This window comes from Macrobrachium nipponense, chromosome 4 (genome assembly GCF_015104395.2).
Source record: "Macrobrachium nipponense isolate FS-2020 chromosome 4, ASM1510439v2, whole genome shotgun sequence".
NCBI classification, from domain to species: domain Eukaryota; kingdom Metazoa; phylum Arthropoda; class Malacostraca; order Decapoda; family Palaemonidae; genus Macrobrachium; species Macrobrachium nipponense.
In genome coordinates, this window is record NC_061100.1 from 122,777,882 (window position 1) to 122,793,173 (window position 15,292).

General features: G+C 43.3%; 1 long non-coding RNA gene across 1 annotated transcript; it reads right to left on the reverse strand.

The window, feature by feature from the left end:
* Positions 1 to 998: 998 nt before the first annotated feature.
* LOC135211722 (uncharacterized) lies at positions 999 to 4,273 on the reverse strand. Its single transcript, XR_010313734.1, has 2 exons — positions 3,780 to 4,273; positions 999 to 3,469 (listed from the first exon to the last, which is right to left on the reverse strand). It is a non-coding gene; the product is annotated as an uncharacterized LOC135211722 (long non-coding RNA).
* Between the last annotated feature and the right edge of the window lie 11,019 nt (positions 4,274 to 15,292).

Consider the following 15,292-nt stretch of genomic DNA (forward strand, 5'->3'; position numbering starts at 1 on the left):
TAAGCTTGGATCATTGAATGTATGAATTTCTTAAGTAGGAGGCAAAAATCGCTAATACTCAATGAGCCCAGGAATGAAGGAGGTGATAGGGTGGCACTGGCAAATAAAAGTGAGCTATCAGCGAAACATTGTGAATACCTAATGAAAGCACAATAACACAAGATGGAATAGAAGCAGTCTTGGAAGCAGAATCTCTCACATTGTTGAAGTCTTATTATTCTATATCCTACAAAGATAATGTTTCCATTTTACTGGTATGAAATCTAACAACCTCTTCAAGTAAGAGCATGTGGGAATTCCTGACATCTGTATATTACATGATCCATAACGTATGTATTTCTATCAGTAATTACCATAAACGATTCTCACTATAATGAATTCACAGCACCCATGTATCTGGTGCCCAGCCAGCCCCGTCCCTTAAGGCCCCCATATACTGAACGATCGTCTGAACGACTGTCTGAACGATTGTCGTTATCGACCCACATACACACTATTCATACAGTATGAATGATCTCCGCACCGATTTCAGTCTGAACAAAGATTTTGTCTCGAGAAGACATGGCATCATCTCTAGAAGAGACTTGTGCAATAGCGTTGTATCGGCAGACAAACCCACACATTTGCATTCAGACAAGCTCATACACAGTGTTTTTGCGAACAATACGGACAGTCGTTCACACAATCATTCAGTGTATGGGGGCCTTTACAATGTTCCTGATTGGCTGTTCATCAGCCAGTCACAGGGCTGGAAAGTTACAAACTCGTCAGTGTCTCTTGAAATGTTATACAGTGAGCATCTCCGCTCCGACCTCTTCTGACAGACGTCTTTCAAAAGTTATAACTTTCATTACACCTCAGCTTTACACATAGAAAAGTAGCGTTTCCCAATTTCATTGCTAAACATCATCAAACCAATGATTTAAGGATTTGAATGATATACGAATTATGTGATTCACTAAACTTAGTGCTAAAATACATATAGTGAAATAAACATGAAATTTTAAAATAAAATGTATTTATTCATTCTTTACGTGACATCGCAGTGCATTCATAATTTATTGTCTTGTATTTCATATAGTATTGCAGCTTAAATGTTACAAAAAAAATTATAGTTAGGGCTGTAAAGATGACATTTGGGCGAATGTTCGCCCTTGCATTGTGTCTCTATATCCATATGTCCTCACTTTTCTTCCAGGAACTAAAATGTAGAGCATTTTACGCTCTTTCTCTTGATGTACATATGTTGGGAATCCGTTCCTTCTATGTAAAATTATTCATGTATTTTCGTCTGTGAAGAAACACATTCACAGCGGGGGCTCTGTCCCTTTTGTTTATGCTTGTTCGTGTGTGTGTGACGAACACTACGCTTCTGTACAGCCTCATTTGCCGAATTAAGTTAGTTCACTCGCTCTCCTCGGATTGCTCAGACCTTACAATTGGTGACCCAGGAGTAGGTGACCCAAGCAGTTTTGGCTATGCCATTAAGGGACTAATTAATGCCACTCACCTTCAGAGAACCTTTAACAGACCCATATGATGCCTAGTCTAGGTTCTCTGGTACTCTTCGACGCCATTAGTGGACTCACTACAGCATTTCTTCACAGAAGTGTTTTGGCGTTCAGTCTTACGGTTTGGTCCGCCATTTACAACTTCTCATCGACCGTAAGTGTGTGTCTGACAATATGATGGAGAGTTCAGCACATTCACTCGATTCCTCTGTGTCTGCCTTGACCTCGTGATCTGCAAGACTATCCTTCTTCGCATTCGAGTCCTCCTCACAGACCGTGGCCGCGCCCCAGACAATTGTACCATCAGAGCCCCACCACGTCAAGCTACTGCCCTTCTGCAGTGAGGACGTCGCAACATGGCTGCAACGGGCAGAAATACAGTTCCAGATCCACGGCATCACCCGGGTCAGCACCAAGGTAGGCCTCATCGCCATGGCCCTCACAGTGGATGCCTCCAAATGCCTCGCCATGGATACGCAGCCAGCGTGGGGAGCTGCCCTATGAAGGCCTGAATAGGAAGCTCATCCAGGCAGCATTTCAGTGAAGGCACTGAAATTCCTTTGAGTTGTGTTTTGTTGATTTGTTTTTAGTTATTGTTAAGTTGGTGTTGTTTGCTTAGGGTTGTTGTGCCTGTGCTGTTGTCTTTGTTGTTGTTGTGATTTCTTGGTGTTGTTAGTGGGTGTGTGTGTTGCCATTTTTGTGTCGTCATTTTTTTTGTGTTGGTGGTTGGTTGTGCAGTAGTCTTTCTTTTGTGTTTTATTGTGTTGTTGAGTTTTTGTTGATATATGTGAGGTTGTGGTTGTGTTCCTTGGTTGTTTGCTGTGTTGTTAGGGTGTGGTTGTGTTCCTTGGTTGTTGCTGTTGTGGTCCTTGGTTGTTGTGTTGTTGGGTTGTAGTCCTTGGGTGTTGTTTTGTTGTTGTGTTGTGGTTCTTGGTGGTTGTTGTTGGTATCTCTGTGACCTCGACCAGCGGACAGCACACGATAGCCCGGAGTATCTGGGGTGGTTGGTAAGAACATGTGTGTTGTGTTTTTTTTGTTTTGTGTAGCTGTAGGTCAATTGCCCTGCATGTATTTTGTTGTGTAAAGAGGAAAGTGTGGCAGAGGGTGAGTTTGGCAGCTGGATTGATTAGGTTTATGTTGGGGGGGGGGGGGGGGGGGGAATTTGCCACTTGTTTTTTAAGCTTGTTATCCCGCCACACAGCGATCGCTGAAGCCCCTCCCAGACGTCGGGTGGTGCCGCTTCCACCGCCAATTCGGCAGCAAGGCACAGAAGTGCGAGCGCCCTTGCTCCTTCCGCCCTTCAAAAATGACCTAGGCAGCGCCCAAAACAAGCCCCCATGGCAGTGGCAGTAACGAAGTCCCAACCCAGGGGCTTCTACGTCCAGGACAGCATCTCCAGCCTCAGGATGCTGGTTGACATTGGTGCCATGCAGTGGGTGTTTCCTTCGTCTGCAGAGGATCACAGCCGCATCCCCGACGACCTGACTGCCCTCTTAGCTGCAAACGGGACACCCATCCACACATATGGGACAAGGGCACAGACCATCGCGTTCCTGGGCCAGACCTACACCTGGCTCTTCATCCTTGCCAACGTACAGATCCCTCTCCTGGGGGCGGATTTCCTTGACCACCGCGGCCTCATGGTGGACGTGGCCCGGCAGCGCCTTCTTGATACCGAGACCTGCCTCTCCCGCCCACTCACCAGAGGACCAAGGGCGCCCACCATCTGTTCCATCCTTCCCCATCACATATATGCCTCCCTTCTCCAGGAGTTTCCGGACGTCTTCCGCCCTGAGCTTCACCAGGTGGCTGGGGCAGCGCCCAAGCAAGGTATCTTCCACCATATTGAGACCAAGGGCCCCCCGACACACGCCAAGTTCCTCCGCCTCCCGCCAAAGCTCCTCCAAGAAGCCAAGACCATGCAAGGAGACAGTGAGCACGGACTCAGCAGGGGCAATCTGGAAATGAATTCCCAAATTACACACAACATAAAAATAGAGACTTCTCACACAATATTTATGTCTAATGCACTATGGAGGGAATTTATCCTTAAACACACACAATGGGAGACCTCTAGTGCTTGAAGAGAATAACTCAATGAAGATTTTGTTTATCTGGGACGAACATGAAAGGTAGCATGCGGCCGCTAGGTAGAAAGGACCAAAGGGAGGTTCATTTGAGAAGTAGGAATTTGAATTGGAAAATGTGGGAGAGTTTATTTGACTCGGAGGAAAAGAACTGGCAATATGACTGTAACTCAAGACGTACCTGGGTGCCTTATGGAGAGTAATTTGGAGAGGATGGCGTCGGCTTTGTCCAAGTTCAGGGCGCACCAGTAAGCGCCTTTGTTAGGCTTATGGGTAGGCTGGGGTCAAAGACTGTGCTGGACTGAGGACGTGGTCAGGTGCGAATCCTGGGTGTTGGGACATCTCCCCCCCCCCACCGTTGGCAGGTCTTCCTGGAAATAGACATACGGCCAGTGGTAGATTCACAGAATAAGGGATCTTATGAGTAGACCTAAGAAGTACCTAACTAGCTACACACTCCCCATGTGATATGTCCGAGTTTTCTTTGCCTGCTTCTACCGGCGGGCATGTCTGTGCTGAGTTTCCCTCGTAAAGTCAGCTGACACTGAATACAACTTGAACGAAAATATATTCTGTAATATAAGTAAAGATGAAGTTTAACTTTTATTCACGAAATTTACAGTTTTTAACATGATTTTCTTTAATGAGTTCATTGCAATCAAAGTCAATATATAGCATGTTCTGAAGTATAAAAAATGAAAAGGCATTTTCTATTTTGAGCAAAATATATATTGCATTAAAGATTTTCAGTAGGCATTCTTGATATAATTTGAGAACTTCAGATATAGATAAATGTCACTGAATACTTCTTAAAAGAAAATATATTTGGTAATTATATAAATATTTTTGAATTTTAGGTTTTACATAGTTTTTCAACATGTTTTCTGCGGCATGAAAATGCAATTTTTATCGTTCTATTAGTATATCACTGATTCCTGCCAATGAACAAAGCCTGAACGGGAATTTACATAGGTAATCACGACGACGACCTCATGTGTCAGAGTCCTCTTGATTTGCCTCACTCCCGAAAGTAGGATTTAAATATATATATACAGGCGGTCCCTGGGTTACGATGGCTCCAGCTTACGACGGCTCTGGCTTACGACGTTCCGAGGTTACGACGCTTTTTCTTAAATATTCATTGAAAAATCCGCCCTGGGTTACGACGCTTGTTCCGAGGTTACGACGCTGATGCTTCTGACGCTCCGAGTTAACGACGCTTTTAAAAAACGCATACTATGATAAGAATCCTTTATATTTTAGCACAGTATATTAATAAAAATAAGTTTTTGGTTAGATTACAACAAAAATTTTGAGGTTATGATGATTTTCGACACTTTTTATGTCGTATTTTTAAATTTTTTTTAGCGAATGAATACACTAGCTTGGGATGCACAGTTTATAACAGTCCAAAAGCGCAAATAATGAAAAAATCATTGCTTGTTTCCAGTATACATAATTAACAAAACTAAGTTTCTGGTTAGATTACAACGCAAATTCCAAGGTTACAACGGTTTTTTATGCTTTTTGACGATACCTCATATACGCAGAACTAGTTTCTGAAGTGAGGGTGCATAAATTAATTTACGCTATTAAACTGTATGGTAACCATAGTCAAGGATAAGGAACGCATTCTCCAAACAGTATACGTACCCCCCTATCTTTAATACAAACAGCAAAATATCACTGGAACATTATTTCACGTTAAAGAATCCATTTATACTCTACCTTAGACTTTGGATATAAAAACCATAGTTTCTCTCTCTCTCTCTCTTTTGTATTTTCCGACGAAATAATCACTAATTAGTGTATTTTGATGTTTTATTTTTTTCATGACTAAATACTTTTTATAATAACAAAAATGATTTACTAATTTTCAAATATTAATTTTGATTAGTACTGTAGTAGTAAGTTTAATAGGTTGAAATGATATCACATAATAAAAATAATAATTCTCTCTCTCTCTCTCTCCCTCTCTCTCTACTACAAAGATGTATGTTTTTTGTATAATAAATAAATGATTTACTATTTTCAAATATTAATATTAATTTATACAGCAATAATATCAATTCATTAAAGAAAATACCATAGTGAATTAGTAAGATTTTAGCTTATATTGAATTAGTAAGATTTTAGCTTATATATGTAAAAAATTATGGAAGAATGAAGGATATCCCATCTTCTTTCTCTAACCTTTCTCTAACTCCAGGTACTAAACTGTCAGATATATCAAGTTCTGTGACAGCCAGGAGGGAAGAGCTGCTGTGTTTGCCATCAAGTGCTCATGAAATTCCCCCCCCCCCCTCCTCTCTCTCTCTCTCTCTCTCTCTCTCATCTCTCATCTCTCTCTCTCTCATTACTGAGACTCGAGATTTTTTATGCACTTGTACTATTTGTTTTTAATACTTTAAAACAATAATAATAATAATAATAATAATAATAATAACTGTAATTACAAAATTCTTATGTGATAGTATTTTAAAGAAATACAATACTAACTCTATCTCTCTACAAATAGGAATCTCTCTCTTTTTTTTGCCACACAAGATAATAATGTGTATAGTGGTAACTCCCTCCCTCTCTTTCGCTGGAAGCGTTATAAGTATTTTTTGAGAGAACAGAGAGAGATAAACACTCTCTCTCTCTTTTACCGACATGAAAGAATTTTTATGGTACTAGTATGTAAAATGTTTTATTGATAATTTCAGTTATTTAATAATAATATAATAATAATAATAATAATAATAATAATATAATAATAATAATAAAACTGTAATTACAAATTCATAATGGTCGTATTTTAAAGAGATGAAATGACCTTTCCATTTCACTAGTAAGGATAATTCCACTTTCTTTTACTGAAGTGAGAGCAATTTTTATGTAGATTGCACGTGTTCTATTATATTTTCAAATTAATAAGAATAATAATAACAAGATAATAATAATTAAACTAATAATAATAATAATAGAAGTAGAAGTAGGAATAATATGATAACGAATTTCAAAAAGAAAATTCTTCGCCCTCGTATTTCCCCATACCTCCATAAACTCCAGTGGACACTCCGGTAGATGGGAAAGTAACAACAATTGCCATACAAATTGGTACAAGAACGAATATTTAAATGGTTTTAATGTAATCTCCTCTCTATCTCTCTCGTATTTTATGAAAATATACAGTAATTTGTGAATACACAGTGTTGCACATGAAAAAAGTAAATTAGTGATAATTTTAGAGATACGGCCCTAAGAAAAAATTGCTAAATTAGTGGAAATTTTCCCTGTGGACATGTTTTCAACCATGTTGTTCCGGCTTACGACGATTTTCGGGTTACGACGCGTCTTGAGAACGGAACCCCTGTCGTAACGTCCCAACCCGCTTACTGCCTGATATATATATATATATATATATATATATATATATATATATATATCTATATATATATATATATATATATATTGTTACGTTTATAGATCTCTTCGTCTACCCAGTAATTAATTAATTATTTTGCTTTGTAAAACGGCAGCCATCTTCCTCCAAATATCAGCTGATTTGGGCGGGAAACCAATGCTAGCCGTCCAGGGTTAAGAATTTCCTGTGAGAAGGGAGAATATAGTCTTTTGTCAGCTTTAGGGACGTATCTCGAAGGGAAGGATGTAGGCAGACTGGTACTTCTTAGGCCTATATCTTACGCTCTTTTTCCTGTGAACCCTCTGCTGGCTGTATGTTCTGTTTCCAGGATTTGCCCTGCTCATGGGGGGTTAAGCTGACCCCCAACACCCAGGCAAAACACCTGCGAACTGCCTCAGACCGCTCGAGTTCGTGACCTCGGACGGATGTCCGCAGCCAGCCTTCCCACATTTAGGCCTATCCATGGCGTACTGGCGCGCCAAGGGACCCAGACCTAAGACAAAGCCGGGCGCCACATTTTCTACAAAGGTCCATACTGAACATGGCCTCCAGGTACGTCTTGTGAAACAGCATACTGCCAGTCCCTTACATCCTATTATCTATTTGATCCCCATTTTCCCAATTCAAACTTTATATCAGAAGAACTCATCCCTTTGTTTCCTCTCACTGCCTCATGGCCGCATGCTTCCCCTTGTGTGATCGTCCCAGACAAATGAAGTCATTGCATACCTCAGTGAAACATTAAAGTTCCTTTTCCCCAGTGTTAGAGAACGAATAATACTAATTTGGGGCAAGATATCTTTTCTTTTATCTTGTCTAATCTGGGATTCTTTTCCAGATTCCCTGAGTCACGTGTCAAGTCTATCTGCCCGCAAGTGTTGCATTGCCACAAAATTATGAAACCAGCTTTTATGAATCACATTTTAGCCAGCTATCCATTTGTGAGATATATATGGGTCCCAACGTGTGGACGCTGCATTTACTTTTCTCCAGGCCAGTAAGGGCCTCTTGTAAATAAATAGCTGTAAAGTAATTGGCTGAGTTTCTGGCGACCTTTCCTCTAGAGTAAATTATCACTATAAATCCTTTTACGGTAAGTTCAAGTAAATTTCCGTTATTTTCCCTCAACTTTTCCTGTTTACGTATCGGAGTCTCTCTCAAGGCCAGGCTCATACGTAAAAATGACGACTGCTTGCCAGCATCGAATCTGGGCTTGCAATAAAAAAAGCTTGTAAATCACGTTATCCCTTGTAAAACGAATGTAAATGTTTTTCAAAGCGGAAAAAACAAAGCACACTTGCAGGGAAAGACACACACTGGCTCACGGTAAGGTACACCATTCATTTAATATGATTATTTTATAACCAATGTTAGCTTAAGGTACGTTTAAGTATTCTTATTACGAAGTGTTTAAAAGTGTTAGTTAGAAATATTATATTGTAATGGCCAGAGCGCCGAGTGAATGTTATTTTGTAAATCGCATTGTCTTCGCCTGACGAGACAGAGCACGTGTATTAGATAGATGCCAGAAAGTACCAGATCAAACTAGGAAGTGCTTTGCCAGGGTTTATTGCTGTATTAGAAAGCCTAGCTAGTTAGGAGTATTCTACTAATTATCACTATAAATCCTTTTACGGTAAGTTCAAGTAAATTTCCGTTATTTTCCCTCAACTTTTCCTGTTTACGTATCGGAGTCTCTCTCAAGGCCAGGCTAATACGTAAAAATGACGACTGCTTGCCAGCATCGAATCTGGGCTTGCTTTAAAAAAAGCTTGTAAATCACGTTATCCCTTGTAAAACGAATGTAAATGTTTTTCAAAGCGGAAAAAACAAAGCACACTTGCAGGGAAAGACACACACTGGCTCACGGTAAGGTACACCATTCATTTAATATGATTATTTTATAACCAATGTTAGCTTAAGGTACGTTTAAGTATTCTTATTACGAAGTGTTTAAAAGTGTTAGTTAGAAATATTATATTGTAACGGCCAGAGCGCCGAGTGAATGTTATTTTGTAAATCGCATAGTCTTCGCCTGACGAGACAGAGCACGTGTATTAGATAGATGCCAGAAAGTACCAGATCAAACTAGGAAGTGCTTTGCCAGGGTTTATTGCTGTATTAGAAAGCCTAGCTAGTTAGGAGTATTCTACTAATAGTTACGGCAAAAGAAGTGTACAATTCTTTTGTCTGTGATAGGTTAGGGGAATTCATTTAACGTAAGGTTTCATTCCAAGTGTTGGTAACCGCTTAGCTCTCAGCTTAATTAAGCTGAGCGTACACGCTCTCCCAGGTAAGCTTCGCGCCTGCGCTGTCTCAACCAACCTTCGTTTCTCACAAAGCGGCAGCCATGTTTTTATCCCTTTAAGCATTATCTCAACGATTTAAGCAAAGTAACATAAGTCTTGAAAGTTTAACGTAAATAATATTAATCTTGGTACTAGTATCTATCGTTCTGCCAGAGAAATTAACGTAATTCGCCTTGAATAAGAAATTAGAATTTCGTGTTGTAAATTGCCTCCGCGTTTACAGAGAATCAGCTGTTTGAACGACACGTTGCCCAGCTCGCTTGAGAACACGCGTTCACGTCGCATCGCTCAGGACTCGCAACCCCCACGCTCACTGAGCGAAAGTTTCATTTCACTTCGGACTTAAGTAACCTCATTTACAAATGTTTGCTAACATTTCATCGTTTAAAATCCTTACCGTCATTTCACTGTTCACAGGGACCTAGTATCCTTACGTAAAGTTAGCGTAAATCTTCAAAGAGTAAATCACAAGAATTGTTAACGTAAAACGCGTCTTTGTAAAATTCATATTGAAACGCAAATCATTTCATAAGCACAAGCCGCTACCAGTAACGTAAAAATCGTTCACCGCGAGCGCGTTATCATTTTCATAAAACGTTATCCAAAGCAATTCTTTCATTACACGTTAATGTAAGTAGATCATTTAACACAAGTTGTGTCATATTAAACTAACATTATTAGTTCAATTAAATACAAGAGAGTTCATTCACATATCATTTTCACCCTCTCCGAGAGAGAGAGAGAGAGAGAGAGAGAGAGAGAGAGAGAGAGAGAGAGAGAGAGAGAGCCAGAACCCATTATTCACGAAGCCAAGAGTACTACGTTCATTACTTATAGCATGCAGAATTAACATTATTTTAGTCTCTTGTGTCTTTCATTTACACTGAGCGTGATACGTACGCGCCTGTGTCCATTGCAGTTTTGCAAGCATTTATTTCCTTATCGAGTACTTCAGGGAGGGACTGAGCATTTTCAATTTACCATTACCTGTCGTTGCCCGAGTGGTCTTTTCTCATTTTTTCACAAAAGACTTGCGTATACCGCAAGCCCAATTCGCAGTGTGCCACGCAAATTCATTACTTCCAGACAAGGAAGCCTACCAGTCTAGGACTGGCCACCACCAGTGCACGTCAGGTCTTACCATTTTACAGTGCCACTAATTCTTGACACTGTCCATCGACTGGCTGCTGAAGTACTCCGACCTTTTACTTTCTCTCCTCCACCATTACACTCTGCCACGAACAGAGTACCATTTCTCTTCAGTATATTTAAGTATACTGCATGTAGTGTCCGGGACACACCAGCACGATACCAGTGCTCCAAAAGGAGCGCCTCCTCATAAGTGCCATTGCACCTGTACAGGCCGTACAGGTAGCCATTCAACCTGCGTGTCCGTCCTTACGGAACACCCTATTCTTTAGTGTGTCCATGTACGAGGATCAGTGATCCTTCAGAACACTCAACCAGGGAACGCCTCCCGAAAGTGCCGCAATACCAGCCCTAAGTGCTGTCAAACCTGCGTGTCCGTCCTTACGGAACGCCCAATCCATTAGTGAATCCGCTATCCCGGATCACCCAATCAAGGGAACGCCTCCCGAAGTGCCGCAATACCAGCACTACTAGTGCTGCCTCGAAAAGGAACGCCTCCTGAAGTGCTGCGCACCTGTACAGACGTACAGGTAGCCCTTTACCTGCGTGTCCGTCCTACGGAATGCCCATTCATTAGAGTATCCACCATTTTGGATCACTCCACCAACGAACGCCTCCATAAGTGCCGTGCACCTGTATTGGACCTACAGGTAGCCCATTCCAGCGTCTCCCAAGTTGGGAACGCCCCTAAGTGTGACGTACACCGCACACTTCATTTTATTGTCTCACCTCCTCAGAAGGTGCCATCCCAGAAGTGCCACCAACTTACGGGACACTTCCCAAGTGCCACAGAGCACTCAGTCTTTTAAGATTTTTCCATTACCACGTCGCAGAACACATTTCCAAGTGAGTGCCACTTTACACAGTGGGCACTCCTATTCCATCCAGTACTATTCCTGGCCACCATTATTTTCATTTTCATCAGAGCCTCTACTGCAGCCTAAGGGAAATGTCTTTCCCTGCTTCCCACGACTTCTTTGCCATAGAGCTAGAGAAGCTCGGAGCCCTCATAACTCTGGGCAAGGAGGCCGGTTACACTGGACCAGCACTTGGCCAGTGGATAACGGCGCAGCAGGATGCCGCGCGCCTGCAAGAAAAGGAAGAAAAAGAAGCAGAAAGGAAGGCACGTGAAGAAGAGAGAAAGCATGAGGTAGCTCTCAGAGATGACGCAATCTCTCGGCAAGTTTCCAAGCCCCAGACCATGAGCTGGACTCCCGGTAAGAGGTGGTTGCGGAGGTTCTGCACCGCTTGTTGTGTGCGTGGGCATGCTGTGGATTCCGACCAGTGCCCAAGTCGATCCCTACCTTGGGATGAGAGCTTCCAGGGTGAACTTCTCCAAGGCTACCATGTAGCCCTGCCTGATGAACAGTCTCCTACGGCCTATCAGTGGGTACAAGTCATGGCCGACACCGAAGCCCAGGTCTCCCTTATTTCAAGAAAGGCATTGCCTAGGGGTGCCAAAATCCAGACGGGCGAAGAAATTCAGTTTGAATGGATTGACGGTAACCTCTATTCTGTTCCTTCGGTCCTTCTGAATGTTGAAATGCCCTTTCTGGACCAGGAGACCAGGGAAACCACATTGTGCCGCCTGGGCGTAGTTGACCCATTTCATGATGTTTATCAGGTGATATTGGGCCGAGATCTACTTAAGCCGTATCTCCCCTGGACGCAGCTCCCACTACCAGATGCACCGGATCTCTGCAGCATGCCTCATAATCAAACCTCAATTTTAGGTTCAGAGGCTAGTGCCTCCGATGTCCCCAACATCCTTTCTATTTGCGAACCTGGCCCTGACCCAGTGTCAGAGCCCGAAGTTTCTTCCGCATCATCTCAGCCTCTTACCATCTTACTGCCTACCTCCTCCACTTTGGAAGAGGTAAGCCACCAGATAACCCCGGACTTGCTTCCGAGGGTGATTCAACGGAGGTTTCCTTGACCTCCCTACCTCAAATCACTGCCAGAGAGGACTCTTCACCTGTGCCAGCGCACACTGCCAGCCTTGGTGACTCCCCAGATTCGCAACCTGTGGGGCCATCTCGGCCTTACCGTCCAGTGCCATGGAAGAGGTTCTGGAACAAGTTCTGCCGAGACTGTGGCCGCAAGGGTCACATGTCTGCAAACTACGGAGGATGCGCTAATTTTAATATTCCTGCCATCGCAATGGCAGTTACAAATTCTTCCTCCTTAGGACCCACAGCTAAGGGCCCAATAACCGTCGCACCCCTCCAAAGCCATTATCCGCCAAGCCACGTCAGAGCCTACGATGACTCTTGGCGCTCAAATCTCCCTAATACGGGAAGATCGAATTCCCCGAGGGGCTAATATTGACAGGCGTCAATTAATCACTATTGAAGGTATCAACCATATCAAGCTGATCCTTCCGACTGTCCAATTGAGGGTCACCAGACCTCACTTCTCCAAAGTATGTACTCTTGCAGTTGCAAGCTACATTCCAGGAGGTTATGACCTCCTCCTAGGGCAAGACATGAAGTCTCCCTCACATTTCAAAAAGCCTAGGGGTCCTAACCCCACGACAAATCACTCCAAAGCAAGGAGTCATCGAAATTCTACTTCCTCCAGGAAGTACATCCACCAACAGTCTCCCCCGTTACCAAGGAGGGAGATTGATCATTCACAGTTCCGTTGCAAAACCTGTAACGTAATAGGGCACTCTACTAATTGGCCTAGGTGCCCAAGCAGACTACCAGCAGCGGACACTGACCATTTTCCACAAGGCTTAGCCTTCAACAAGAGACAGGAGCCTCTGTCTCCCATTTCCAAGGGCACGCTGAGAGGTATTGCACCTCCGGTACCCGTCACAGGTCCAGTCGACCTCAACACTCTGCCAGTGCCACTTGGCAGCACTGAGCAGTGCCAAGCTCCATCCAGCCTGGACGTAGATTCACCACAGAACTTGACCTCTGTGCCTGGCCCCGAGCTAGCGCCGGCGCCTAACCTTATCAAGGATCCTCCTACAGGAGATCCTCCAACAGGCATGGAGCTTACCACAGCCCATGGCCAAAAACCAGGAACTGCCCGACAGGGAGTCAGCCTGGAGTTTTCCCCTTACGACGGCTGTCGCAGCAGCTGAAGTGAGGGCCTCCCCTGCAGTAGGTTCCACCTCTACGACGGTTGCTGCAGATGCCGAAGTAGGGTGTTCTCCTGCAATCCCTCAGGCTACCACTGCCTCTGCTCCGGACGGCATTTCTGGCCTTACCCCAGAGTTAGTGCCTCCGTCTACTCCTAGGACTGGTATAGCCAGGCCCTGGAGGAATAAGAAGAAGAAGAAGGGATGTAACAAATCATTAACACACTAACCAAAGAGCCACATGCTCTCCTGGACACCTGTGCCCGAGGTACAGTGTCACATCATTTGTCAGGAGTGATTCCTGGCACTGGGCACCTACCCAGAGAAGGTAGCCAGCCTGATCTCTGCCAGTAAAACTAAACCTCTAACCCCTAGAAATTGTGATACTAACACTCATGTAAATGTCATAATTACCTCATTACATTTCCATCCTGGTAATGCACTAACCACTCATCATCCTCATGCATCATTACCTCACCTCATGTATTTTAACAACTCCGTCACTGAACTGCTGCTGTGCATACAACACTCTGGAATGATTGCGTCTCGAATTAACTGTAATGAGTAGGTTAGGCTAATGATGCAGTACCAGGGCATTAGGTTAGTAGCAAGTAGAATTTTCAAGTAACCTTATCTAGGGGTAGAGTAGACTGTCGTCACAGCCAACCCGTAGTTATTACTTAAGCTAGACTACATTACTACATTAAGTTAGTACACTTAGCATCTCCGCCTATAAGTTAGGTAGGCCACTGTAGTTAGCTGTATCGCTGCTCTAAAAACTTCAAGTTAGAGTAGGAGAACTGGGTAGTCCAGACGATCAACTTATTTAAGCAAAGACCTTCACGCCCGAAAGGGAGTGACTGCCTTCTTAACAGGGGGAGCTGTTACATTTATAGATCTCTTCGTCTACCCAGTAATTAATTAATTATTTTGCTTTGTAAAACGGCAGCCATCTTCCTCCAAATATCAGCTGATTTGGGCGGGAACCAACGCTAGCCGTCCAGGATTAAGAATTTCCTGTGAGAAGGGAGAATATAGTCTTTTGTCAGCTTTAGGGACGTATCTCAAAGGGAAGGATGTAGGCAGACTGGTACTTCTTAGGCCTATATCTTAAGCTCTATTTCCTGTGAACCCTCTGCTGGCTGTATGTTGTGTTTCCAGGATTTGCCCTGCTCGTGAGGGGTTAAGCTGACCCCCAACACCCAGGCAAGACACCTGCGAACTGCCTCAGACTGCTCGAGTTCGTGACCTCGGACGGATGTCCGCAGCCAGCCTTCCCACATTTAGGCCTATCCATGGCGTACTGGCGCGCCAAGGGACCCAGACCTAAGACAAAGCCGGGTGCCACATTTTCTACAAAGGTCCCCCCATACTGAACATGGCCTCCAGGTATGTCTTTCTGAAACAGCATGCATACGTGCCAGTCCCTTACATCCTATTATCTATTTGATCCCCCATTTTTTTGGGTTTTTTTTTTTTTCCCCAATTCAAACTTTATATCAGAGAACTCATTCCCTTTGTTTCCTCTCACTGCCTCATGGCCGCATGCTTCCCCTTGTGTGATCGTCCCAGACAAATGAAGTCATTGCATACCTCAGTGAAACATTAAAGATCCTTTTCCCCAGTGTTAGAGAACGAATAATACTAATTTGGGGCAAGAAATCTTTTCTTTTATCTTGTCTAATCTGGGATTCTTTTTCCAGATTCCTGAGTCACGTGTCAAGTCTATCTGCCCGCAA